Source organism: Rousettus aegyptiacus, unplaced genomic scaffold (genome assembly GCF_014176215.1).
Source record: "Rousettus aegyptiacus isolate mRouAeg1 unplaced genomic scaffold, mRouAeg1.p scaffold_m13_p_12, whole genome shotgun sequence".
NCBI classification, from domain to species: domain Eukaryota; kingdom Metazoa; phylum Chordata; class Mammalia; order Chiroptera; family Pteropodidae; genus Rousettus; species Rousettus aegyptiacus.
In genome coordinates, this window is record NW_023416287.1 from 6,445,618 (window position 1) to 6,470,923 (window position 25,306).

Genomic DNA, 25,306 nt, shown 5'->3' on the forward strand with positions numbered 1-25,306 from the left:
CCTCTAATAGCATAGCAGTAGATCAGAACTTACCCTGTCTGATGCTGCATGCCTTTTGAGAAAGATGAAGAAGTATTTGACTCTGGGCTTCTCTTGAAGCCATGTTTCTCAACAGGGAACAGGGAAAGATTTTGACCCTGAGGGGACATTTGCAACATCTGGATACACTCACAGTTGTCACAACTGGTGGGGGTCGGGAAGGGAAGATGTCACTGGGATCTCAGGGGTGGAGGCCAGGGACGCTATTACACATCCCGCAATGCACAGAACAGCCTTCAAAACTAAGAATTATCCATCCCAAAACTTTGGTAGTTCTGAGGCTGAGAAACTCTGTCCTGTAGGAAGAAATATCTCAAATGAAAAATAACTAAAAATGTTTGAGCCGCACCAAGGTGGGGCTACAGAATCTCAAATATTTTCGACAACATTTACTCCACAAAAGCAACATTGCTGTCTGTTTACAAGCAAATGATTTCTATATATTTATCTCGACTCCTTTAACTTTGGTGTGTGTGTTGATTCGTCCTACACTTTCCACCAGAGGACCCTCTTATCTCGGCGCAAGGATTGGTCTCCCCCCACCAGCTCGGGGAAACGTGTGCTGTCCTGCATTGACGCGTCTCAGAAAAACCGTGGATGACCCTTCAATAAAGATCCAGTGCAGGGGTAAATTCTGAACTATGATTCTATTATTTAGCTTAGCTCCCTCACTCTCTTTTCCTTCACTGGCGTTCCAAGGAACATTCTCTCCCAACGGAAACACAAAGATGCCGCAAGGACTATGCGACAGAAAAAATTGGCTGTATATTTATAAAGGAAATAGGGGTCAGACTCGGACTAGGGGTACACAAGGAGGCACCACACAAGTGATGACACTGGGGAAAAAGTGGAGAAACTTGAATTCCGAGACAACAAGAGAGATCTGTGACCAATGGGACTCCGTCCCCAGGACCACGGAGAAAGTAAGACCCAGCGCCAACACGTCCTTGTGCAGATAGTGCAGTCCGGCAATCAAGATGCCTGCAAGCACTCTGACCAAAGAGCCGGAGACCTGGATTGCCTGAGTAGGGAGAGGGATGGCAACAGAAATCTTGGCCCCTCAGCAAGATATAATGGAAGAAAACGGAAAGGTTTGTGTGCACATTTGCTAACAATGGGAGAGGAATCCCCCCCCCCCCCAAAAAAAAAGCTCCTGACGATGCCCAGAAGGAAAAGAGTCAGCTTAAGCACATGCTAAGTTCAGGAGCTGTGGAGCCGTGTCATGCAGTATCAGCAAAGCAGACACTGTCCTGTTCTCCCAACTTGTCCTCCATCCCCATTCCTTGAACAAGAGGAGGTCAGAAACCGCTTTGAACACGCTTGTAGACATGGAGTAAGGGAAGAAAAAGATGTCAAGGACCCTATTGGCTGAGTGCGGGCTTCTGCAGACAGCACGTGTACAGACAGGGCATTTCATTTTAAGTCAAGTCCGGAGGTTGGCTTATCATACAGTGCAAAACATTCTAATTTCTGAACTAAGATTGTGTTTAGTAACTTAAAGTAACTGTAGAAATTTCTATTAAAATAAGTGATCGAAAAAATGATCCGGGGCAGGAGAAAAGCCTTCCGAGTTTAATAAAGTTTTAAGTGATAGTAACAGATAAAATAAAATTGCTTTATGTTTATACCCCATTATTCCTAACTTGTTTAATGTTCTATTATATATACATAAAGCCGCTGCTTAGCATAATGTCTTATACATGGTAAATTCTCAATAAATGTCCTTGAAAGAATAAAGACATCCTTGGAAATTACCATTTCAAGATGAGAGAGAAAGGGGGATAGGGGGTGGGGAAAGGGGAGAGAGGGAAGGAGGGAGGAAGGGGGGAGAGAGGGAGGGAGGGAGGAAGGGGGGAGAGAGGGAGGGAGAGGAAAGGAGGCAGGGAGGGGAAGAGGGCTGGGGGAGAGAAGATAAAATCACCACAGGTAATTCTAGCCCACTTTAATTTAAAATGACATTAAAATTATCATTCCATTTATTCCTGGGCACCTGAAATGCTCTCCCTTGAACCCATTCCTGTATATTATTAAATCAGTGAACGAATGACATTGACGAGAACCCAGAGTTCCGGGGAGGAACAGGCTTAGGAAGTGTGTTTTCTCCTCAGAGAAGAGCAGCATGATACCAAAAGCTCACGTTTTCAACTAGTTATTCCACCGAAACATAAGCCTCTGGCAAATAAGGACTTTGTCTACACAAAATTTCCCCAAATGGCCAAACTCCCTCTTGAAACACTTATCCCAATAGGACCTATGCGTGTCAATGGGGCTTTTTTTTTTCTCTCCCTACTTCTTCTTGAAAGGAAATTAGGGTTTGGCCTCTACTGGGAAACAAGACCTTTCAGACAAGAGGGGACGATTGTGCAGAGACCGGCGGCTGCAAGGAGCGATTCGAGACTTGTTAGGCGGCTCGGTTCAGGTGGAGCTCACGGAGGGAAAGTGTGGGAGGTGAGAGAAAGAGACGGACCTGTGCCCCGCAGTTGGGAAATCAGCTCTGCCCTGCCGGCTCCGGCTCGTTTCTTAGGCTTACACATAGGACAGTGCCCTGTGGGGAGGGAGGGTCCCCCTCCCCCAGCATTCTCCCACATTCTCCGGTCTCTCCCTCACTCTTAACCAAGTCGGTCAGGTCTGCCTTGGGTAGCTCAGGGCAGAACACGAATTGTTCTCAAGTGCTTAGGGGTAATTTTTTTTTTTCCCCAAAATCCTGGGATCAACAAATGTGACTTTAAAAGAGAGGACAAGGAGGCTCGCAAACAAACTCCAAGTATATTGGGCAAAATATGTCAGAAAAGGGATTTCCCTAGAGTAGAAGGAGGATCCTGGCAGGCTAGAGAAGGTGGATGTGAGCAAAAAACAGAAGGAAGGTGCCTGTGGGCTCAGAAAAGGGAGATGTCTGTGCTCCCCTTCCCTGTAGCCCACGAGGGAGGCAGAAAGTCCTCCCAAAAGGGCAAGCCTGGGGGAGCGGGGCCCTAAGCATCTTCCCCAAAATCCCTTCATCCCAAAGACAGCTGCCTGGACCCAACCAACGATCACACAGGGGGACCTTTGGCAGGCTAAAGATGACATCTTGATCTTAGTCACGTTTCATCCTCTAGCCCTAAGGTGGACCTGACAGAGCAACACCGAACAAGATTTTAAAACTGCCCTCAGGACCTGAGGAAGTGATTCATCATCCTTACCTCACCTCCAACCAGCACCGCCCTGAACCCTTAACCCACAGTGTCATGTGATTTTGCCAACATATACTGCGATCTGCACATCGCTGGGGCATTCGGGCTTTTGAGGATTGGCTTCCCGTTCTCCTGGATGGCTCAATTTGTTGATAAAATAGTCTTTCTCCCATGCAATTCTCAGTGTTTAGTGTTTGGCTTCACTCGCGCTGGGTGGACCAACTCTTTCTGTTCTGTGACACGAGGCCCCAAAACTGTAGTATAAACAGGAAGGACCAGAGCTCACGGTTGCAAGCAACAGAAGCTAATTCTGATTAACTTAAACAGGAAAAAGAAAATCTATGAAACGACTCTTTGTAGCTCAAGTCAGCAGTGCTGGGCATCGGACACCGATGTCCGAACAAGTTCTGGCCCTACCCGGATGTGACCACTGCTCCTGGCAGAGTGGATTCTGTGCGACCCTTGCTTCTTCCTGTCACGAGCTTCTCGACAGACAGGCTGAGAAAGCACATGTCTGGTGTTCCATCTCAGGACTGGGAGGCAAACGCGGTCCCGTAAGCCTGAGGGTCCCTCAGACTTGAGAAGGGAACTCAGAGGCCCAGCAGCTAAAAATAATGACGAATGTCCAACACAAGGGGGGGTCACCAAAAAGAAGGGCGTTTAATTCTTCTGCCTACTCAGCAGATGGTGGGAGCTCCAAGCTAGCAAGTGGGCTGAGCGACACAGAATAAAGTTCTATGTGCGTCTTCATTTGCGAACCTCAATTTATAGTACACAGTCTACCATGATGGTGTTATTTTCAAAAGCCTGAGATAATGGGCTATAGACTCTGTGTTCATTAACACCCAACTGTCTGTTGCAACAGTGAAGAGCCCAGACTCTCCCTCAATTTCTGGCTCTCCTACTCACTAGCTGGGGATCTTCTCCTGTTTAGTTAAGCACCCTATGCATTAATTTCCTCCACTGCGAAATGGGGATAATAGCACCTACCTCATCGCCTTAGGGTCAGGATTTATAAGCTAAATGATGGATTGAATTAAGGGTCCCAATTCTTCTTTGTCCCTGTATCTATATCCTAATCACTTTACAGTCTTACTCGAGAAATAGGTAGAGTCCCTTAGATCCGGGTTGACCTTGTGACTTGCTTTGGCCAAAAGATGACAGTGGAAATGATTGCGTGCCAGTTCAGAGCCTTGTCTGTCCTGCTTGGCCTTCTGTCGCTGTCAAGAGAACATGCCCAGGCTGGTCTGCCAGAGGACACAAGGCAGGCGGAGTAGAGACGAGTCACTCATCACCCAGTGGCCCCAACTGACATCCAGATATGTAAGCAATCCAGACAAAGGCCACTTAGCTGACCACCCTCAGGCAAGAGAAGTAAGGGTTTCTGTCGTATGTCACTGAGCTTCTACGGCTGCTCGTTATGCAGCAATAGATTAATGCTTCGGAATGGTAAGAAAAAAAAAATTAATGTTTAGCAAACAAAAAACCCTAAGCACATAATAACAACCCTATAAATGTTAACAAGCATACCAAAAAAAGGCATCTTCTGAAATGCTAGCAGCTATGTAATTTGAAAGAGCAAGGGCTGATATTCCATATAAAATTATCGACAAGACTCGCCAGCCAAGGGCACTGTCCAGGCATAGATATTCTTAATGTCACAGGTAGAAAATGTCAGCCCTCTCCCTAAAACCGATCCGAGTGAAGGTTAAAAAACAAAGAACTCGCAGGCCCCAGCTGTCTAGATTGGACGTCTACGAGAAGCGTCTTTGGCCTTGCTGACTCAACACATAAGTTACGTGTGATAAAACAGATCCTGCAGCTCCACGTCCTGTTGAAGCCCCAGATCCATGGTTTAACTCTTACGTCAGGACAGGTAGACACCGCAACGTGATGGAAACGTTGTTTGCGATCAAATAATTTTTAGTGGCAAAAGCCGAGACAACCACATCTGTTTTCACCAGTTTAACGCCAAACCAGCTCTTTAGAAGGTAAATTCCGGATGCACGTGAGCGTATTGTGGTGCGAGCAGACAGACTGTTTTTATCATCTCTGTTACTGCTCGCCTCATTCAGTCCTAGTCCTTTCCCTTACGAACTTAAGTTTTCCCCCAAAAGCATCATTATAGTAATCACAAAATAGTTTGACTTTGCAAATCTACCAAGATTATCAAAACTCTGTTCGCTGGGCTTCCAACGTAGGCGGTATACAATGAATTCAAAAATTCAGTGAATACAGCTCTACGGGCCTACTTTTTTCTCCTGGCTTCTATGATTATCATAATTTGATTTTATAGTTTTCTGTCCTAAGCTACCAGCCAGGGAGTAAGTCTTTACTGAGTCATGAACTGTCCCACCATTAAATGTCTACACCTGTGTTCCACATAGCGGATAACTATACTTCATCTGCCTTGAATACATTTTAGCTGAGACACTGGGGAACATATATATGACAAAGTTTCCTTTACCCTTTCACAAAGTCCTTGTGGTTTGGAGTTCCAGCTTTGTCTTTGACTCCATTTCCGGGAGCATAAAGATTGTACAACACATCCTCCACAGAGACCAGGACATATGTTTACAAGGACAGAAATCTGAGTAATTTCCCACTGCTCCAAAGGGAATATTAAACTCTTCTGTCATTCTGTAGTATATTATTTATGGTCCCTTTTTTGTTGGCTTTTTTTTTTTCATTTGTAAGTTCCACTCCATGTCCTGATAGAAGGTGATAAAATGCTCAATATGTTAAAAAATCTTATCACTAAATCAGGAACAAAACTATAAATTTTGGCCTTTGAAATCAAACTGACTGGTGAGGATCATTTTGCTCCTGAAATATTACAGTAGTGATCAATTTGCTGTAAAACTAAGCAGTTTAGCTCAGCAATCTATAGTTGGAAAGCAAGTTGCTCAAGAGGAAAGTTTATGCCTGGCCCAAGGGATAAATTAAATTTTATGGGGAAAATATGCATTATTACATGCGTATCTGTTTAACATATTATTCTTTTCCACATCAGTATAATAAATATTTTTAATCGTATATTTTATCTCGCATACGTATAGTGATGTGGTAATTTTATTCCTCCTGTATTGGCCCAAATATGTTCAATTAATCACGGAATAGAGAAGAGCTTTCAAATCATTTTTTAAAAATTCTAATATGCTTAGAAAATGTACATTCCCAGTGAAAAGGAGTCGGTTTGCAGCAGGAGAACAGTTCAAATTGTATTTCCTCGCAGGGCGAGCATCAACTTATCTAGTTTATCCTTCCTCCTAATTTCAAACTCTTCCTCTCCCCGTGGCAGCCCTCCACTGAAAACACTTGGGTTCCTTTCGTAAGGAGTGATTTCACTAGGAAGATCTTGTCCGCCTACATGTTAGTTGTAAGAAATCCAACAGGGTCTATGAAGTCGGGGCCTGTGTGTACATACAGAAGTCATAAATCATGAGGACTCACATTAGTTGAGCCTCAGTGTTTGTCAGGCTTACTAGCATCGTTCCATGTAATTCCCACAAAAATTTTGTGGGGTAGGAACATTGCTATGTCCCTTTCAGAGATAAGGACACTGAGCTTCCAAAGAGTAAGCAGTAATCGGAGCAGAAAGGGAGAACCACTTAGGACGCCATTCCCAGAGTCTCCAAGAGAGAAGACGACCTAAAATAAGATGGCGGCAATTGGGGTGAAGATGAACGGGGGAATTCAAGAAATATTTGGAAGATGGAATCAACAGGGCCTGATGGTTTGGTGGCTGGTGCCATTCCCAGAGAAATGCATTGTCCAACATTCGCCAGCACAATCTATGTGTGCATGAGAATGATTTAATACAGAAAAACCCAGGCACGTTTCTACATTTTCTCTCCATCCCAACTCTCTTGTACGTGAATGAGTATAAAAGGAAATGTTACTTCAAAAGGTAGAAAGGAGGTTGAGTTTAAAGCTCATTTCAAAAGCATTAACAGTTCCATGTATCATGGCGACTCTGGGGAAGAGGGGACAATTCTCCGCAGCATTTCTACGTGCCTTGCGACAGCTTTTGCCCAAGACTATCTTTTCAAGGATGTTTGTATAGCCCATAGCCTTGAAAAATAAAGATAGCACCTGCTTCCAGGGCAGAAAGAAGATTTGGTTCCTGACCAGGATAATATAAATAACACCTCCCTGTAAGGCGAAGGTTGGGTGGATTTGCCAGCAGCCCCCTTATAATATTGGGCATTTCTTAAGCTCAGGGGTCCTCAGCTGTAACCTCAACCCACTGTATGAGCAGAATCTACTCAGGCCACTCCACATTGCCCACATGGGACATGGGGTCAGGGGACATAGACAAAGACATGAAGCTCATGCTGCATGCTGTGTTGTGAGTAATAAAGTTCTTTGTCTCTGACCCAAGGGTCTCAGGTCTCTTGCCAGCATCCAAGAAACTGTGGCAGGCTCACCTGTTAGCTTGCAAAGTCAAGTCTTAGTTCCCCACGGCTCTTGACAGCTGTATTGCCCATTGTCTAGAGATTCTCTTTTTTTTTTTTTTAGACGAGGCAACCCTTGGTTGACCTCACAGATTGCAAGGACCTTGTCAGCTTACAACCCCTGATTTTTTAGGCCTACAGCACCTGGTCTTCCTAGGTGGTCTCCCATCTAAGTACTAACCAGGCCAGATCCTGCTTAGCTTCTGAGATCAGATGATTGGGCTTGTTCAGGGTGGCATGGCCATAGACTAGAGATTCTTAAAGGTAGTTTATGTGTAAAATATTATTACTAAATTAACCAGCATTCTTCCATTCTCTCCAAAGGAACGAGAACAGCCTATATTTCGCATTGCTCAAATTCTACCATTTTAGAATTCTACTTCCTTTCCTCATTTTTCAGTTGATATAATTACATGGCAAATAAGTATTATCGCAACCCAGAAGTATGAATTATCACGTCTATCTACACTTGTAAATGTCTTAACAACATTCCAAGTAGACTGCTCCACATAAACAAACTAGCATAAGCACTCCATTCATCAACAAATATTTACTGAGAGAGCCTTCTGCGTGCCAGACACTGCGTGTGTAATAGTGAAAGAGGCAGACACAATCCCTGCCCTTGGAGAGCTTCAAGTCTAAAGAGGAATGCAGAAAACTGATGAAGCAATTAACGACAGAAGGGATCGAGCATCACATCGGAGAGATGGTGGCTGCTGTCAAGGGGACCTAAACTGTAAGTTAATATTCGATATTACTCATGCATAGGAGGCGTTGTGGAAAAGTGACTCAGCCTTAGAAACAGTGGATGCAAAATGCCGTAGGTGAGCGATGCGTGGTGCACTTATGAAACAGGAGTGGGGAAGAGAAAGAGGTGAGGGGAAAGGCAGGCAAGAAACAGGCGAGATTTTGGTAACCGTGAGTAAGGGCTCAGATCTCACCCCGCGAGCAGTGCGAACACGACAAAGACTCTGAAGCAAGGAAGTGACGTGATCGAATGTACATTTCAGGAAGTAAAAATCACTCCGGCTGCGGAGTTGAGAACCCACTGGAGGAAACGTTGAAAGCAGAGACGCTCGGCCTTGCTTGTCTGGCACAACTGACGTTTTGGCCTGGAGAATTCTTTGCTGGCAGGGGCGGCGGGGGAGGGGAGGCTGCTGTCACATCATGGTAGGATTTTACGGCCATCCCTGACCTGGACCCACAAGATGTCAGTAGCACCTTTCTGGTTATGACCAAAAACAAACAAACAAAAAATCCTCTGGTGAGCAAAATCACCTCAGTGGAAGACCAGGTTGGGAAGCCAGATGCTAAAAAAAAAAAAAAAAAAAAAAAAATGAAGGCAGCCTGGACCTTAAGAACGGAGGGAAAGAGATGGAATCGAGAGAAACATGGAAGCACCTGTAGGCGTATCGCTGGTCCGTCTGTACGTCCCGGAGGAGGGTCTCCCGGAGTGACCCACCGCTCAGCTTGCGCACAGAAATGAATTCTGCCTCTTGTTTCTGCCTCTTATTTTAAGCAAAACCTACTGTTGTGCTTGTCTCCCTCGTTCTTGCTCAGCCGTATACTTTCATACATATGTATGCGTACTTTAAATTTTTGCAAGCATAATTCAGACTTTTCAAAACAGTGACACGGTAACAAAGAAAAATTGAGACATGCATGCATTTTGAATACTGAGTCCAGTTTCTCACTGACATTTTCCATGCTGCTTTGTTTTTATGCATTTGTTTTTCTTTGCTTTCCAACGTCTCGCCCAACTTTAAAGGAATCTGCGGCTAACAAGCAATTAGGCCCACCATTACCTAGGAAATGCAAACACTGTCCCAGACCAACCCACCAGAAATATCTGCTGGTTACACAACAGGGCTTTCACGGGCCAATGGACGACTTCACTAACAACGTTTTCATAAAATTTATTTTGGTAGAAATGGAAATTATGTTTACGGGAGGTGAACTGTATGCTAGAAGCTTTGCGAATATTACCTCGAATGTTAAATTTTCACAAATACTATAAGGAGCAATTATTTATCCCCATTTTACAGTTACAAAATCTGAGCCTCAGAGAAGTCAGTAAAGGAACTTATCTAAGACCACCTAACTAATAAATTAGTTACAGAATAGTTTGATAAGAAGGGCAAGTGGGGCTCACAAGTCTGTTCTGTAAAGGTTTCTAAATACTTCGGTCTCTGCAAGCCATTTTTCTCTGTCCCAACTATTCGACTCTGCCCTGGTAGCTCAAAAGCAGCCACAGATGGTATGTAAATAATGGGCATGGCTGTGTGCCAATAAAACTTTATTTAGGGTTGCCGACATTGCAACTTCATATCATTCCCACATGTCAAAAACTGTGAGGAGTTTCCTCCTTCTCCTCCTCTTCCTCTTTCTCCTTTTGAACCATTAAAAAGGTAAAAAGAATTTAGACACCACACGGAAATAAGCGGAGAGGCAAATGTGGCCAGAGTGAGCGTGGATGAGGACACATTCCCCCAGGGTGAACTCCTGCTCTCCCCCATCTTAAATGCAGGAACTGGATAAGTCACTTAACCAACACCTCTGCGCTTCAGCGTCTCGGGTTGGGTTCTCCCAAAGCAGGTCCCTAGGTTCTGATTTGGGGGAGGATTCCCCAGACGTGCTGGGCGGGATAAAGACAGGGAAGGGAGGCCAGCGTGGAACCCATCAGTGAGCAGGTTACTTACTGCTGGGGACAACCAGGGCTCGGGCCCGCAGGGGTCCTCCAGGAGAAGCAGCCAGGGCAAGCCTCAGTACTGCCCCACCTAGCAAGGAAGCTGGAGGCCTACCATGTGTCGGGATGGTATTCACCCTTCTGCTGACGGGGCATCACAGCGAGGCCTGGGGCAGAGAGTCACAGCAGCCTGCGGTAAGCCTTTGGCATAGCACGGAACTGTGAATCCCTAGGGGGCCCCCAAGGTCTGCTACCACTCAGCTTCCTCATCTGCAAAATAGGCCTAATGATCAGGCCTACCTTCTGAGTATGTTGGAAGGTGAGTGAATAATACGTAAAGTGCTTTAGGGCTGGGACTAAGAGAGATCCCCGACGCACCTGCCTTGGGCATAGAATTTAAGGAGCTGCCAAAAAACTCAGTAATCAAGATAAATCATATTTTGTTGCAATATTTTTTTAAAAAGCAAAATTAATGGGGGAAAAAAAACCATGATGAGCGAAATATCAAAATTTTACATAAAATTAGGATCTGTGCTGTGTGAATCCACACTGGAGCCTGAGGCAAAAGAGGAAAAGTGTATCCCCACATGCATGCTTTTATGTATTTTTTAATGGTTAATTTTTTTTTTCAGAATTAGATTTTGAAAATATTAATGATGATTTTGCTTCCATTAAAGCCAGAAAAGAAAAATTATAATCAATTCTGTTTGGGGTAAAAATAAAACACTTAAAATAACGTTATGCTTTAATATACCGACTTGTCAATTTTCAGTACTTCTTTCATCTTCTCTAATGTCCTAGAAAAAAACTAATCATTAAAAAAAAAAAAATACCGAAAAGCATGCGTATAGGAATGCACATTTCCCCTACTGCTTCCGGTTCCAACAGGACTCCGTAAGACACTGTTAATGATCCTGTCTTTATTTAAAATTTTGATATTTTGTTCTTTATGGATATTTATGTTAATTTTTTTAAATGCTGTCTTAAAATACAAATTATCTCGATTACTGAGTGTTTGGATGTGTTCCCTCCTCGTTTTACACCAATAGTGAGGGCCTCAACTCCTTGGCCCCAGTTAGTACATGCCTGGCACATAATAAGCCACATGCTTAATAAATGTCAGCTTTACAGCTCATCTTCAAACGCAGTTTATCCATCACCATGGCGAGGATCCTGTCTTACATCCCCCACACTGCTTCCTTGGTCAATCAGAATAACCACATACATCTCAGCAGGTAACCAGTCACCACGATAAATTATATCCTTTTTCTTTCTCATCATGGCATGTAGGGGAAAAAAAGAAATGCAGCCTTTTATTGAATAGTTCTGAGGCATACGTGTTGATAACTGTTCACATAACCTGTTATGGAAGGAAAAAGTTAGCAAAGCCAAGGCAATTATGGCTGGATAATTTGAAGGGCCCACTTTTTCTTGACAGCAAATTAATTGATGTTATAATGGCTATGTCACCCTGTCATCCATCAACATTTATTGAGTTCTGACAATGTGCTAGGTTCCACGTGAACTAGGGCACACACACATGCACACACACGTGCACGCACACATGTCAAAATCCCAACTTACTCGTTCCCAAGTGTGATCCACTGATGGTACGATTTATATTTTTTCTGTGTAAAGAGAAATAATATTGCCTGTACCCCTGTTCTGTCTTAGCCCCCTTCCCTCTCTCCTTCCCCCCATCTTCCTCCCCCCATTTATCTTAACACAACGGCTCTGGTTGGTTTTGAAAATGAGTTGCAATCAACTTCTGAAATGCAATAAAGAGAATTCTGATTTGTGGGGAAGAAGGAGGTTTGTCTGATAGATGCATTTTAATGACTCCCATTTATTAATGACCCAGGCTTTCCAGAACCACTTTCAAGAACTGAAGCTGTAATCAACTCTGCTAATTTGGTCTCACAACGCATCACTGTAGAAGCCATGAAAAGAATCAACAGAAACTATCTAGCCAACTAACCCCACTCAGCTCTCTAGGCCTGTTAGCAGGGAGGTACTGGGGTCTGGAGAAGTAAATAAACAACAGCTTTGTTGAAAGTGCTCCTAGAAGGGGGGGGGGGGGCGGGGAAACATATCAAAAGAAAAAAAATCACCAAGTAATTTAAAAAGAAACTTCTTCCCTAATTGCTGAATGAGACATTAAAGAATTGCAAGAAGCAAACCCCAACAGAAAAAGAGCCATTTAATTTTTATAGTCTGTGTTAGAAATTAAAATAAAAGAACATGCTGGAGTGGATCCGTGACTTCGTCCCTAACTCCACATCCCGTTTTTTAATTATTTATCGGTGCATGTATATTTATTCATTTGCGTATGCATATTTGCATATTCCAGCATCAGATCGAGATCCACAGTAGCGAAACTTCATCCTTACCCCACGTTTCCTTTATTCCAGCAGCTCTAGTTACAACCTAATGTTATTTTAACAGTTTTTCTTTAATTTAACGATATTTAATTTGCATTCGCTCAAGTGACATACAATAGATCATGCTATTACCATGATTTATATCAGATGAACTGGCATAAATTCAACATTATAAATTGCGCCTGTAAATGAAACTATTATTTTACAGGAATTACTGTAGCAGAAAGGGTAAGGACCCTCCAGTCAACCTTAGTCAAACCCACTCTTTAGAGTTTTATATTTTATGCCTGCAATAAATGCTTTTGTGAAAGCCCATAACCCACAAAAAAGTCATTCGAAGTACATTAATTACGATAATACTATCCAAAAAAGCTGCAAGGGCCTATTTTTGTGACATCATTCTCTGATTTCTTGCTGCCTTAAATTATCCCTTTGATGGCTGCGGAGATTAACAGTCATACTTTTGTCATTAAATATAAGGCATTTTAAAGCTTAATCCACCTAAGTTCTAATTGATATTGCTTTCAGTTGGCAGATAGCGACCTGATTTATAATTTAAATATGCGGCATTATATGCATCTCTTCAGTATAATGAAAAAGCAAAGTTCCTCTCATCTTTCTCAGCAATGTTAACATCAAGGAAAAGTCGCTTTCTTTTTTCCTTTTATATCCTAAGCCTAATTGAAAACTGTTCATTGAATTTCAACATGATAGAAAAGTCTTTTCATCTCTCAATTTGTCCATTAGCGATTATAATTGAAGTATCTGCTACATAGCTGAATTGATATTGTTCTTGTTTAAATTCTGAATTTCTCTAAATCTTTCAGAAGATATCAAAAAATGTATCTTTGTACATATGCACGCACACGCGCGCGCGCACGCACGTGCACACACACACACACACGTGGCTTAGGCAGTAGCAGCTAACGACATAACTCAAATGGAGCATCAGACTGACTAACTCTCCATGAGGATAAAGCCACACAAAGGAGGAAGCCATCTAATTTTGCTGGAGAACGTGTTGCATAATAATTTTACAGGCGTGACCATAAGGTTTGCTAATTGCCACATCTGTTAGACAGCTGTCAGAGGCTCCCCACATGCTGCCATCAATATTACAACACAGCACATTACCAGGAGTTTTATTGTTTTCAACTGTTATTTATTTGTCATAGACATTACTAAAGCTAATGACGTCTGTGTTACACCACTAATTATTTTTTGTTTCTTTTTTTTTTTTTTAGAAACCTCGACTCAATCCAGTTTTGCAGTTTGGATCATGTCTTTCTATCCTGCCCCCGCCCCGACCCCTGGCTTCCCGTAACTTTCCTGACAACCCTTCATGCTGATGGTATGAATTTTTCTTCATCCGCAGTCATAAATATCCTAATAGGTTTGTAGAATATTTTTTTTAAAAAAAAAAAAAAAGGTAATTTGCACAATGTCTTCATTTCCTTAAAGGCTGGGCTGAATCCTTTCACTAATTCTCTAAGCTGAGCCCATGTTAGTTCTGATAAGTGTACAAATATAGCACTGTTTAGGCTGCCTTTATGGGGCAGAGTTAGTCTTGCTGATGTTTTGTAATTATTTTTATATTTCACCTAGTTCCTGACTGCTGCATTTAAACAAACAAACAAACAAACAAACAGCAAACCATGACATCTATTAAGTAGAAAGTAGATTGACAAACTGCAGACTGAGCGAAATACGCATGGCCTGATTGAAAATGAATTGATAGGTGTCACTGATCTCTATTATCCATAGAATGTGTGAGTTCCATATGATGTATTATTTATCCGTAGTAGATGCCTTTTTGTTTCATTAATAAACCTGTATATCAGAGATATACAGTACTGATGATTAGTTCTAGGCAATGCACAATGACATGATATTTGCCTGCCATTGCTCAATTATTTTCCTCATTTTTTTCCCTGTGTCTTTGCATGAATTATTAAGACCTGGGCTGTTTATTTAAGAATCTAATTTTAGTGCATGTGTCCAGCTGAATTGTTTTCTCCTCTAACGAAAGGAAAATACTGTGAGAATTTCCAATCTTGGGCTCAAATTTTAGATTTGCCATGCACAGTGCAAGTTGTAAAGGTCACTCTGCTTTTGAACCATATAGCATAGACATTTGATGAGCCTAAAAAAAAATCCATTTTGGTTACGCATCGCATCATGCCAACAAATTAAAGTAGAGCTGCTTGGTTAAGTCAAGCACAATTTGCATGCGCTTAGAGAGAAATAGATTAAAGGAGCAAGGATGCAATTTGAGCAATCCCACAGAAAATATCTTATCCAAAATGAAGGTAGGTAATTGGGGATAACTTCTGGAAGTCGCCGTGAGTGACCGTCATTAACATCATGATGTTGGACATCGCCTATCTTAGTCATCAGAAATAGATGTCTCTGGTTTTCATGTCCAGTGATGAACATTCATTTATAATCAAATCACGCCACAACCTGCCTAGAATTCTTTGAAAAGCCTTATGGAGATAGTGGATAGAGATGACTTTACACATAAGATATGCTTTGCTTTTTTTAAATATGAACTGAAGGATAATGTCTTGTTACCAATTAAAATCGTCCCAGTTGGGACAATACATAGGTGTATAGTTTGAAGATTTTAATTTTTTTTTTTCATTAAATGACTACCTCAAATATAGGTCTGAGACCAAAATTCTTTAGCTTGTTCATTCAAGGTCTAGGGGGGAGAAATAAGTTTTCAAGGTCCACATTGCTTTAAGAGGGTAGTAAGTACCATGAGAGAAGAAATTTCAGATGGTGTAAATCGGGCAGCATCGGAAAGTAACTGTCCTGCAACAGTCAAATTTCAATTAACTAGGGAAATGCGATATGGAAAGATTTTTTAAAAAATCAGAGTACACATCAAAAACACCTTTTTCAGAAGCAGACACATTCCTTCATGGCTGGTAGGCGTATAACTTCGATTTTTTTTTTTTAGGGCAATTCGGCGATAGCTTTCAAAACATACAATGCCATTTCGTTTGACCTCAATATCATCCTTATAGGAACATATATACTATATTCTTACACAGGAGGACAAAGCTAAATATACAAAATCGATTTTGCAAAGTTGTTTGTACAATAAAAAAGTTTTAAACAGAAAACTGGAAACATCTCAAGGTCAATAAATAGGGGAATATTTGATCAAACCATGTTTAATCCGTTATCTGTAACAGCAGAATATTGGAAATAATCTGAATGATCATTATCAGAAGAATAGATAAGAGATGCATTCATATAATGAAATGCCATTCGTTTTATCTTATATTAAAAATAGTAAAGAAGATCCACAATACTACTATGGGAAGATATACTAGATGATAAGCGAAAACAAAAGTAGCTTACAGAGCACTGTGTATCAAATGGCCAGTGAGTGTGAGCATGTGAGCATGTGTGTGTCGATGCGGGGTGCACATGTGTTGAATGTTTAAAGCTTTTTATAGCCTCCAGTATGTAAATCCCCATACGGGCCATAAGGTGGCCTGTCTTGTTTACCTACATCTCTACATCAGTCCCTGGCACATAACAGAGACTCAAAAACCACTGGTTGGTTAAATGAATGACTGGGTGATCACATGCTAGCACAAGCATGACTCAAAGGTGTGGCGGGACACACACCAAATGTCTCAGAGGTGAAGCGCAGGGTTCGAAGCGAGAGAGACTTGGAAGTTTATGTTGACCCTCTGCACGGTCAGGATAAGTTTAGAACGAGTATTTTTCAGAAGGCTTGATCAGAAAAAAAAATTAAAAGCCTTTCGAAATATTTGATGAAACCACAAAATGCAAAACCATATTGGCCTCCTATGTGTATTTTTTTTAAAGACTATAGAATTTGTCGCAAAGATCTGTACAGTACCTTCCATCTCACCCCATTTCCTCCTTCTCACTAGCAAAGAGAGAGGTGAGGACATGACGGGCAGCAGTTACGAGGAATGAGGTGCTCTTCGAAAGCTGGTATTAGGGTACAGTTGGAGGGCTGACCTCAGTGTTCATGAATTCTGACCGTATGGAATGCTCTACGGGCAAAGACTCAAAGAAAGTCATCAAGGACAGCTCAGTCAAGGTGTCTGACCAGTCTGGAGCAGCAGTAAAGAGAGAGCTGGGAGGGGTGGACACATTAAAAATGAATAGAAAGTACATTAAAGGACTTCTGGTTAAAAAAAGGTAAGTTGACTCCACCCATTTATCTTTACTCCTTTTCAAAACCCCAGTAAAATGACAGTAAAGGGATTAAATTCACAAGGACGAAGAGAATGGGAGAATAGGCAATGACAGGAGAGAAATGTCAGCCGAATGTGAAAGGATAGAAAGTGGATGTACAAGTGGTCAGGGACTGAGGTCCCAGCACTTCCCATCAGCCCAGGATTGGGTGGTGGGAAGTCAAGCGAAGCCAGTTCAAGCACTAGGACCCTGCAGAGCTTCAAAACCAGTGGGTACCAGTTACTCCTGAAATCAGGAGTGCAGAACTGCAGGGGAGACCGGAAAACTCTAAGGATTTCCTCCCCCGCCTTCCTCTTGCAGAAAGAAAAGTTTCTGTGGACTTGAGTTCGAAGGCCCTGGACTGGAGGATGCCAGACGGAAGAGGGGGTGAGGGTGGGGCCCCTTACTTATACGAGCAGACACACCGACAAAGAGACCCTCCCCCCCCTTTCTCTGCTCAGCTCTCAGTCTGGACTACCCAGTCGATCAATACTCACCTCCTTCCCAAGTGGAAGGTTTACTGTTTTCTCTCTGAAAAAAAGAAAAACTAGTCTAAGAGCAAAAAAAAAAAAAAAAGCCCTACAGATATTGATATTTTGGGATCTTTCAATGAAACAGGCAAGTCATTGCCCATTGCCCCCACTCAGAGGCCCGACAGGGAATACAGTCAAACTCAGACATAAAGCACTAAGTCCACTATTAGTGCCTCACTTAGAAAAACAAATGGATATCCAAACATCACCACTTATTTGATCAAAGCCTCTAAGATAAAATTAGAGATGAAAACAGAGGGGGAAAGACCACCAGAGAAACGAAGAATGTAGCATGCCACGAAAAATGTCGAAAACAGTGAAATATCTTTGGAGAGATGTCTGTAGCATTTGTAAATAAAATGCATAAAAAGGAAAGTCGGAGAAAAATAAGTAGATTTTGGAATTAAAAGATATAGTGCAGCCGTTAAAAATTCAAAAGATAGTTGGTGAGAACTCTCCCGGAAAATAGAACAAAAGAAAAAAGATGAACAATGGAGAGAAAATATTAAGAAGAAAATTAAAGACATAACATCAAATAATAAAAGTTTTAGAAAATAACGATAAAAGGGGGAAATAATGTAAAAAAAATTATTCAAGAATATTTCCCCGAACTGAAGAATATCAGCTTCAACAACTCATCACTTCCCCAGCTCAGTAAGTGAAAAAAGTTCTACCCCAAGTTATATCATCATAAAATTTGAGATCCTAAATATTTTCCAGCGATTCTTAAAAAGCTATTTGCAAGCATCCTCACACATCACAACAGCTATGCTAGAAATGGTAAGATAGTTCTTCAAAACACTAATGTGTTTCTTTCCAACCAAGAATTCCGTACCCAAATTATTTCTCAAATGTGAAGACTAGAAAATGTATATTTTTTCAAACTTGCAACAACCTCAAAAATCAAAACCTTAGATCTCTTTTTTCCAAGAAAAAGAATTTTTTTTTATCTCTATCTAGAGAAAGGAGGTCTATGCCCGTTTGGGAATGAAGCCACGCAGAGGAAAAGAGAGAGGGCTAGAGATAGGAAAGACCGAATCTCGATACTGCCGTTTGAGCCCTGGACCCAGACAGTAGGGGAATGGGTACATGACCTGCACCGCACTCTGGGAAACGCAACCTCTCCTAGTCAGACCTGACCCTCTTCTACCTCTTTCATGAGCTCTTCTCAACTTGTGCCAACAAACATTAAACGCTCTTCTTGATTACCAGTTGTTTATGTTTGTGTTAAATCAATGAGGCCCTTTTCACTTCTAGGCCCTTGTTGGCTTGGCATGTTGGTTTTAAGTTTCTTTCCTATGCATAAGCCTATCCTTCCCCATCAGTTAGAGCTACTTTTGAACCGGAATGGTGAGCCTCCTTGTGGATTCTCCTCACCCTCCCACGCTGTCGGCGGCCACGTCCATTGCAGTCCACTTCCTGGCTTCTCCCACCTTCTCTTGCCTGGAGTCCTACTTTTCTCCTTGCTTTCAATCTCCCTCCCCTAGAATCTGTCCTCCACACAGCTGCCCGAGAGACCGTTGTAAAATGCCAATCTGATCGTGACCCTTTTCCCCTGCTTGAAACACTGTAATTGCTCTCCCAATACCAGCAGGTTGAAATCCAACATCTTTAACATTCTGCAAAATCTAGCCCCAGACCACCTCCCTCCCCTCCACCACCCGCTTTCATCTGAAACCCCTTAAGAGCTATTTTACACCCCCGTGACTATGCAAAATCTAAGTCCTGCTCTGTGAAACTTTTCCTAGCCCTCCCCTCCCCAACTTAAGTTGCCGGCTTCCCTAATATCTTTCCTCTATTAGAACACTGACTACATATTTTACAAGCTCTTATTCTATGTCAGCTTTCTACACTAGATAATGAGTTCATCTCTGTGTCCCACAATTAAGACAGGCTCTGTCCTCGGTGGTAATAAATATTTGGTGAAGGATCAGTGAATTCTCTTCTGGAACCTACTTCCTAGCACTTCTGAAGAAATAGACACTCAATCGGTATTTAACCAAATAAACTGAAGTTCTTCTGCATATTCTGTTGGCTTTGCCTTCCCCACGTCTATCCCTCATTACCCTGATGCTGGTACTAAAATGATTTTCTTTGAGGAATTACCTCTCCCTTGTTCTCAGCCTCCTCTCCCTTGTCTTATTTTATGCAGGTCATTTGAAATCTTCCATGGTAGGAGTATTCGCACGCGGAAATGTCCCCTGCCCGCTATCCACAGAGCCAGGTATTAAATACTTACCAGCTCACCCATGATCTCAGTTCGTGTGGTGTGACAGGAATTGACCCTACCCAAGGTGGGCACTCGGCTCAAGCCTGGCCGCTCAGCGTAGTCCAAGCCTCCAGGGCCACACTGATTGGTTTATAGATGGGCGCAGTACTTCGGCCTGACCACCGAGAATCTCTCCTAGGACTGCTGCTGAAACTACTGCGGAGAGCTACTCCTGGCACTGAGTCGGCTTTCTCTAAGGATGGCAAGTGCCCACAGAACTTCTGGGCTCCCAGGTGAAGATACCTGTCTGAGAACAACACCAGCACGGGGTGCAGGGTCTGGGGACTGAGTCCTGACATCCTCGTTTGGGCCCTGGATCCGCCAATGACTCAGGCTGGCCCTCATTCCAGTTCTCTGAGTCAAGAAAGCCCTCTTCGTGCCTAGGTCAGTTTGGGGGGCGGTGTTGTCACTTTCAAACGAATGTATCCTGCCTGATTTACAGCCTATCCTGGTTCGTCAGCATTTCCCTGTAACATAAAAGGCACCTCTTCCGGAGGTTTTCTTGCTCGAATCCACGACCCCACCCTGGGGACTGACCCTAGACGTGAACCGGGGCCCCCGGCATGTCTACATTTCACAAACTTCCTTTCCTGGCCACAGCTGAACTTCTTTCTCCCAAACATTTGCCAGTTTCAACTGGAGATGTTGGAATTAAGCCCCATTACCAGGAGCACTTGAGGAAAAAGGGTTGCACCCCTAAGTCCCCAGCTGCCAGGGGCTGCCATACCCATGGTGGCTTCCTTGACTTTATGAGAAACCCCAATAAATTTCTTATTTTGGCTTAAACTACTCAGATCTGCTTTCTATTAACTGCAATAAAAGAATCGTAACTCAGCCTTTCCCAAAGGGCAGTACGTGAGCCAGTGGATGCAAGACAGTTTTAGGCAGTACAGGGATGTTTTACTTTAATTGTTAGTGCTTGTTTCAACACACATTTAGAAAACATAACATATTAAAGGGATTTCATGGATATCATTACTTAGAATGAAGCTAAAACAAGTATTGTTTTTAATCTGTCAATGAAAGTAAAAATATTCAGTAAATATACCCGTCAGGGTCTTTGGCTACAAGCAACAGAAAGCAAGTCTAGTTAACTTACAAGAAAGGCAATTTATTGGCAGGAAATCGGGAAGTCCCCCCAAACAGAGAGAAGACTGAAAAAGGAGTAGAAACCAAGTAAGTCATGTCAGAGGAACCACTTCAAGGTCACTTCACGGGGACATTCTCATGAAGATACGACCCTTAAGTACCATGGCCACTGTGGCTACCGGGCTTTGCCGCCATTGGGCTCACGACTCTGCCCACAAATACGTTCTAAACGAAGTATCTAAATCAAGAGCATGATACGAGCCCAGCCGGGATGCTGCACTTGCACCACAACAGGAAGGGTCAGGACGTGTTGACCGGTGCGTCTCACACATGGCTGTCCGTTGGATCCCTTTGGGAAGCTTTAAAACACACTGCTACCTGGTCCGGTCCCAGAGATTCAGACTGTGCTGGTCTGGAGTACCGCCTGGGCATCGGCAGCCTTAGATGCTGTCCAGGGGAGTCTCTCATGCAGCCCAGGTCGAGAACCACTGGGCTGGACCATCTGGCTTCTATAGTGGACAATCATACTCCTTGAGGGGGGCTTGGCCTTATATGAACACCGGTCCTCATCCCACGGCTGATTTCTTTGCTCTCCTTACACAATGCTAATGCTGTTTTCATCTCTTGCGGTTATGCGATTCCCTTATCATTCCACTATTGAGAATACCTTACCAGATTTCTTAAACACCAACTAAATTTATCTGCCTGTCATTTTGTTTTTATTATCCATGATACCGATCTCTCACAGAGCTTATGAGAACATGTCGAGTGACTGGTTTTAAACAAACAAAAATCCACCCGGGCAACGTCTGCCCCAAAGTATATGTATAGGATGCTTGTCCCTTTGGTGGCTTGCACATGATTCGGGTGCGCGCTCCGGCCCCCAAAAACTTTTCTCCTGAGCTTCCGCGTGTTTGTTTTTATCTACCGTTCTGTCCTTATCACAAATGACGGCGCGCTGTTTTCTGGAGTGTGACGCCGCGGCTCAAGTTTCACTCCGTAATGAAAGCAATAATTCTGCAAGCACGCTGAAGGGATCAAGACACATGGTAATTGTCAAAAGTTTTTCACTTTGAACGTGAATAGGCATTTGCTCATCGTGGCTGACAGCTGATGGCTTCGCGCCGTGGAATGCCTGTAAAAATCACAGGGATCGTAACACGCTAACTCCTGGCTTGCTCGCGCGTGAGCATACCGACGAAGGCAGTCTAGGTCCGTGGAACGCGTGAGATCAAACTCAAGCGACTCCCGGTGACCCGCTTGGCTAGCCGGGTACGAAGTGCAGGCATTTCTACCTGCAGCCTGCCACCACCTGCCCACAAGGTCTGAGGATGCAGTTGGCCGGTCCTCTCTGCTTCCTCTAACCCAAGATTTCTCTACCTCGGCACTACTGACATTGGGGGCCGGGTGATTCTTTATTGTGGGGGGCTGTCCCAGGCACTGGAGGATATTTAGCAGCATCTCTGGTCTCTACCCACTAGGTGCAAGTAGCACACATACCTCTTCCCCAGTTTTGAAGTCGAGGTGTCTCTAGCCATTGCCAAATGTGCCTCGGGGAAGTGGAGGGAGCAGAATCGCTCTCAGTTGAAAACCACTGTTCTAGTTCTTGTTGTATATTAGAATCTGCCTTGACCCCATTCCAGTGGAATCAGAATCTCTGGGCTTAGAATCCAGGCATCAGCCCTGGAAAAGCTGCCCAGGGCTTCTAAAGCACAGGCTGGGCTGAGACCGTCCACCCAGAAGCAAACAGCCTCCTGGTGCCGTGGAGCTTCTCAGCGTCCTCCACAAGTGTTGTTAGAACCAGGCTCTCCACTTAGCAACATGTGAGCAACTACCACACAGAAGCAATATTAGCTACCACGTCCAGTACTGTGCTGGAACTCGCAATGTAATGAGGTCGTGAGAGTTCGCGGGACATAAATTGTTTTTCGTATGTGAGCGCATATGGAAAAATACCTAGAAAGGAGACTTAAAAGGAAGGAGAGAAAATGATGCTGATCTGCAGAGGCCGGGCGCGGGAAGTTAATAGCCGGGTTGGACCCGGGAAGCTGATCAGGAGAGCGCGTGCCCGAGACTTCGAGAGGACAGGGGGGCCTGGGACACTGACTTTTTTTGAAGCTCCTGGTATATTTTTAAATGTAAGGGGTTACGAAAATTATAGCATATGTCTAGCATTTGCCTTTTTTAAAAAATAACACCTTTATCATAATTCACACACAGGTCACTATATCAAACCGTATATTCATAGTCATGTGATCATCATCATCATCAAATTTCAGAATATCTTCATCACACCCCACCCCACCCTCCAAAAAAACATCTCATACCCTTAGCAGTCACCACCACCTAATTCCCTGCAATCCGCTGGCAATCAGCAATTCTGCTATCTCTATAGATTTGCCAAATTCTGGGTATTTCATATCAACAGCATAATGCACTAGACGGCCCTTTGCGTCTAGCTACCCAAACAGTGTCTAAAAACATGAAAAAGCAAAATGAAAAGAAAAAACCTTCCAAGAGGCAATGAAAGCTAGTGTCTCAGAGATAGATTTTGGCATCGGCCAAAACTCGAATGAACTCCTCTGCCCTCTAGCTGTGTGATCCTGAGCAGACACCACTGACTGACAATCAATCCAAAAGCATGGCCAACGCCCTTCTCACTACCCGACTCTTATACCCTAGAGACTGGGAAGGCCAAACGGCGTTGTCCTAAGCCCTTCGGTGTTGCCTAAAAAAAAGAAAAATGAGAAGTCTCAGATTGCTCCAAGATAAGATGCTCCCTTCTGTGATGAGAGAGATGTACTAGACGAAAACACTCGACCACTTGTTCTGTACCTCCTTTCTTCCTCTGGAGGATGTGTGAAGGCAGGAAGCCTGGTTGTGTGGCAGCCGCATTGTGACCATGAGGGAAAGGCCAGAAATGCCACCCAAGTTCTAATACCGGTGAGCTCCTGAACGAACACCAGCAACTGCCTTCTCACAGACTGGGATCGCCATGCATGGAAAACAAGCCCCTGTATGTCTAAGCTGTGATTAGCTTTTGGTTCCCTGAAGCATCAAGGATCCCTGACAGAGACAGGAAGTTTCGATGCACTAATTCGCAGGTTGGTGAGCATTAGCTCCCTCGCCTCTAAGTCAGGGATCTGTTAACTATTTGTCGAACATAAGAAGTAGCTTCTCTTTGGGGAAGGGCAAGCTTGTGGGGCTTTTGTCTTTTTCTTCTTTAGCAGAGATATGGGCCTATTAGCCAACCTATACTCATCAGAAGCTTCTCCCTGAAATTTAATTGTTAAAAGAAAAAGTTATTGGGGTTCATTCCTTCCACTGGGAGAGGGATGACTCATTAGACTGCCCCCACCACAGACCTGTTCCAAATTCATCCAAGCATTTATTCATTCCTTCCTTCAGGCAAAAAAAAAAAAATATATATATATATATATATATATATATATATTTAGTGAGCACCTAACAGGTGCCAGAGTGAGGACATGGAATTGAAGGAATCAAGTTCAAGTACTTATACCCTAGGAGAGGGAATTAGACTATCAGATACATCAGTGTCTTTTGTAATATCAGGTGGCGATGAGGCCACAAAGGAAAATAAAATAGGGAGAAGGGAAGAGATTACGACAGGAATGGGGGGGAAATGACTTCTCCTTTAGAGGGAGGTCGAAGAAGACCTAAGGAAACTATATTTGAGCAGAGAAGCTCTGACAAGAGCAGAAGGCGAAACCCGACAAGAAGCAGAAGAAAGAGCAGTGCAAAGGCCCCGAGGCAGGTGTATCTGAGGAACCGTTAGGTACATCTGAGAACAGTGAGAAGGAAGTCAGCATGGCCGGAGCGGAAGGATGGAGGGGAATGGGGATTGGCGAGAAGGCAGGAGCCGAATCAAAACAGATCGAGCCTTTTACTAAGACAGGAGACATTCTCGGAGGAAGTGACGTGATCTGGCTTAGGTTCCATCATAATCCCTCTGGCTGCTCAGTGAAGTACAGACTTATCCACCCAGGGAGGAGGCGGAAGGCAAGGAGACCAGGGAGGAGGCAATGGCAATATTTCACGTGAGAAACAATACACCGGGAACCAAGACTGTAACTGTGGGCTTTTGGGGAACGGTCAGATTCCGGATGTATTAAGAAGGTAGAGCTAAGCGGGTTTGCTGAAGGACTGGACATGGAGCGAGCGAGAAGCAGGAGAGTCAGGGATAATTCCAACACGTTGGCCAGGGGGTCCGGACAAGTGGAGGTGCCATTTGTCAAAGTGGAGAATCACAGGAAGGATTTGGGTAGTCAGGATAACGGGACATTACAGCGGTGGTTATCACTGTGGGTCCTGCCTTGTAGCGCTCCGGATCTGCCTCTTGGAAAGTCTGGTCCCTCAGCCTTCCCACTGATTCACAGCTCCCAATATCCTTCCAGTCGATTCCTTTAGGCTTAAATTAACCAGAGTTAGTTT

General features: G+C 43.5%; 1 pseudogene; it reads right to left on the minus strand.

The window, feature by feature from the left end:
- Positions 1-7,798: 7,798 nt before the first annotated feature.
- On the minus strand, positions 7,799-7,915 carry LOC118610589 (annotated as a pseudogene).
- Positions 7,916-25,306: the final 17,391 nt, after the last annotated feature.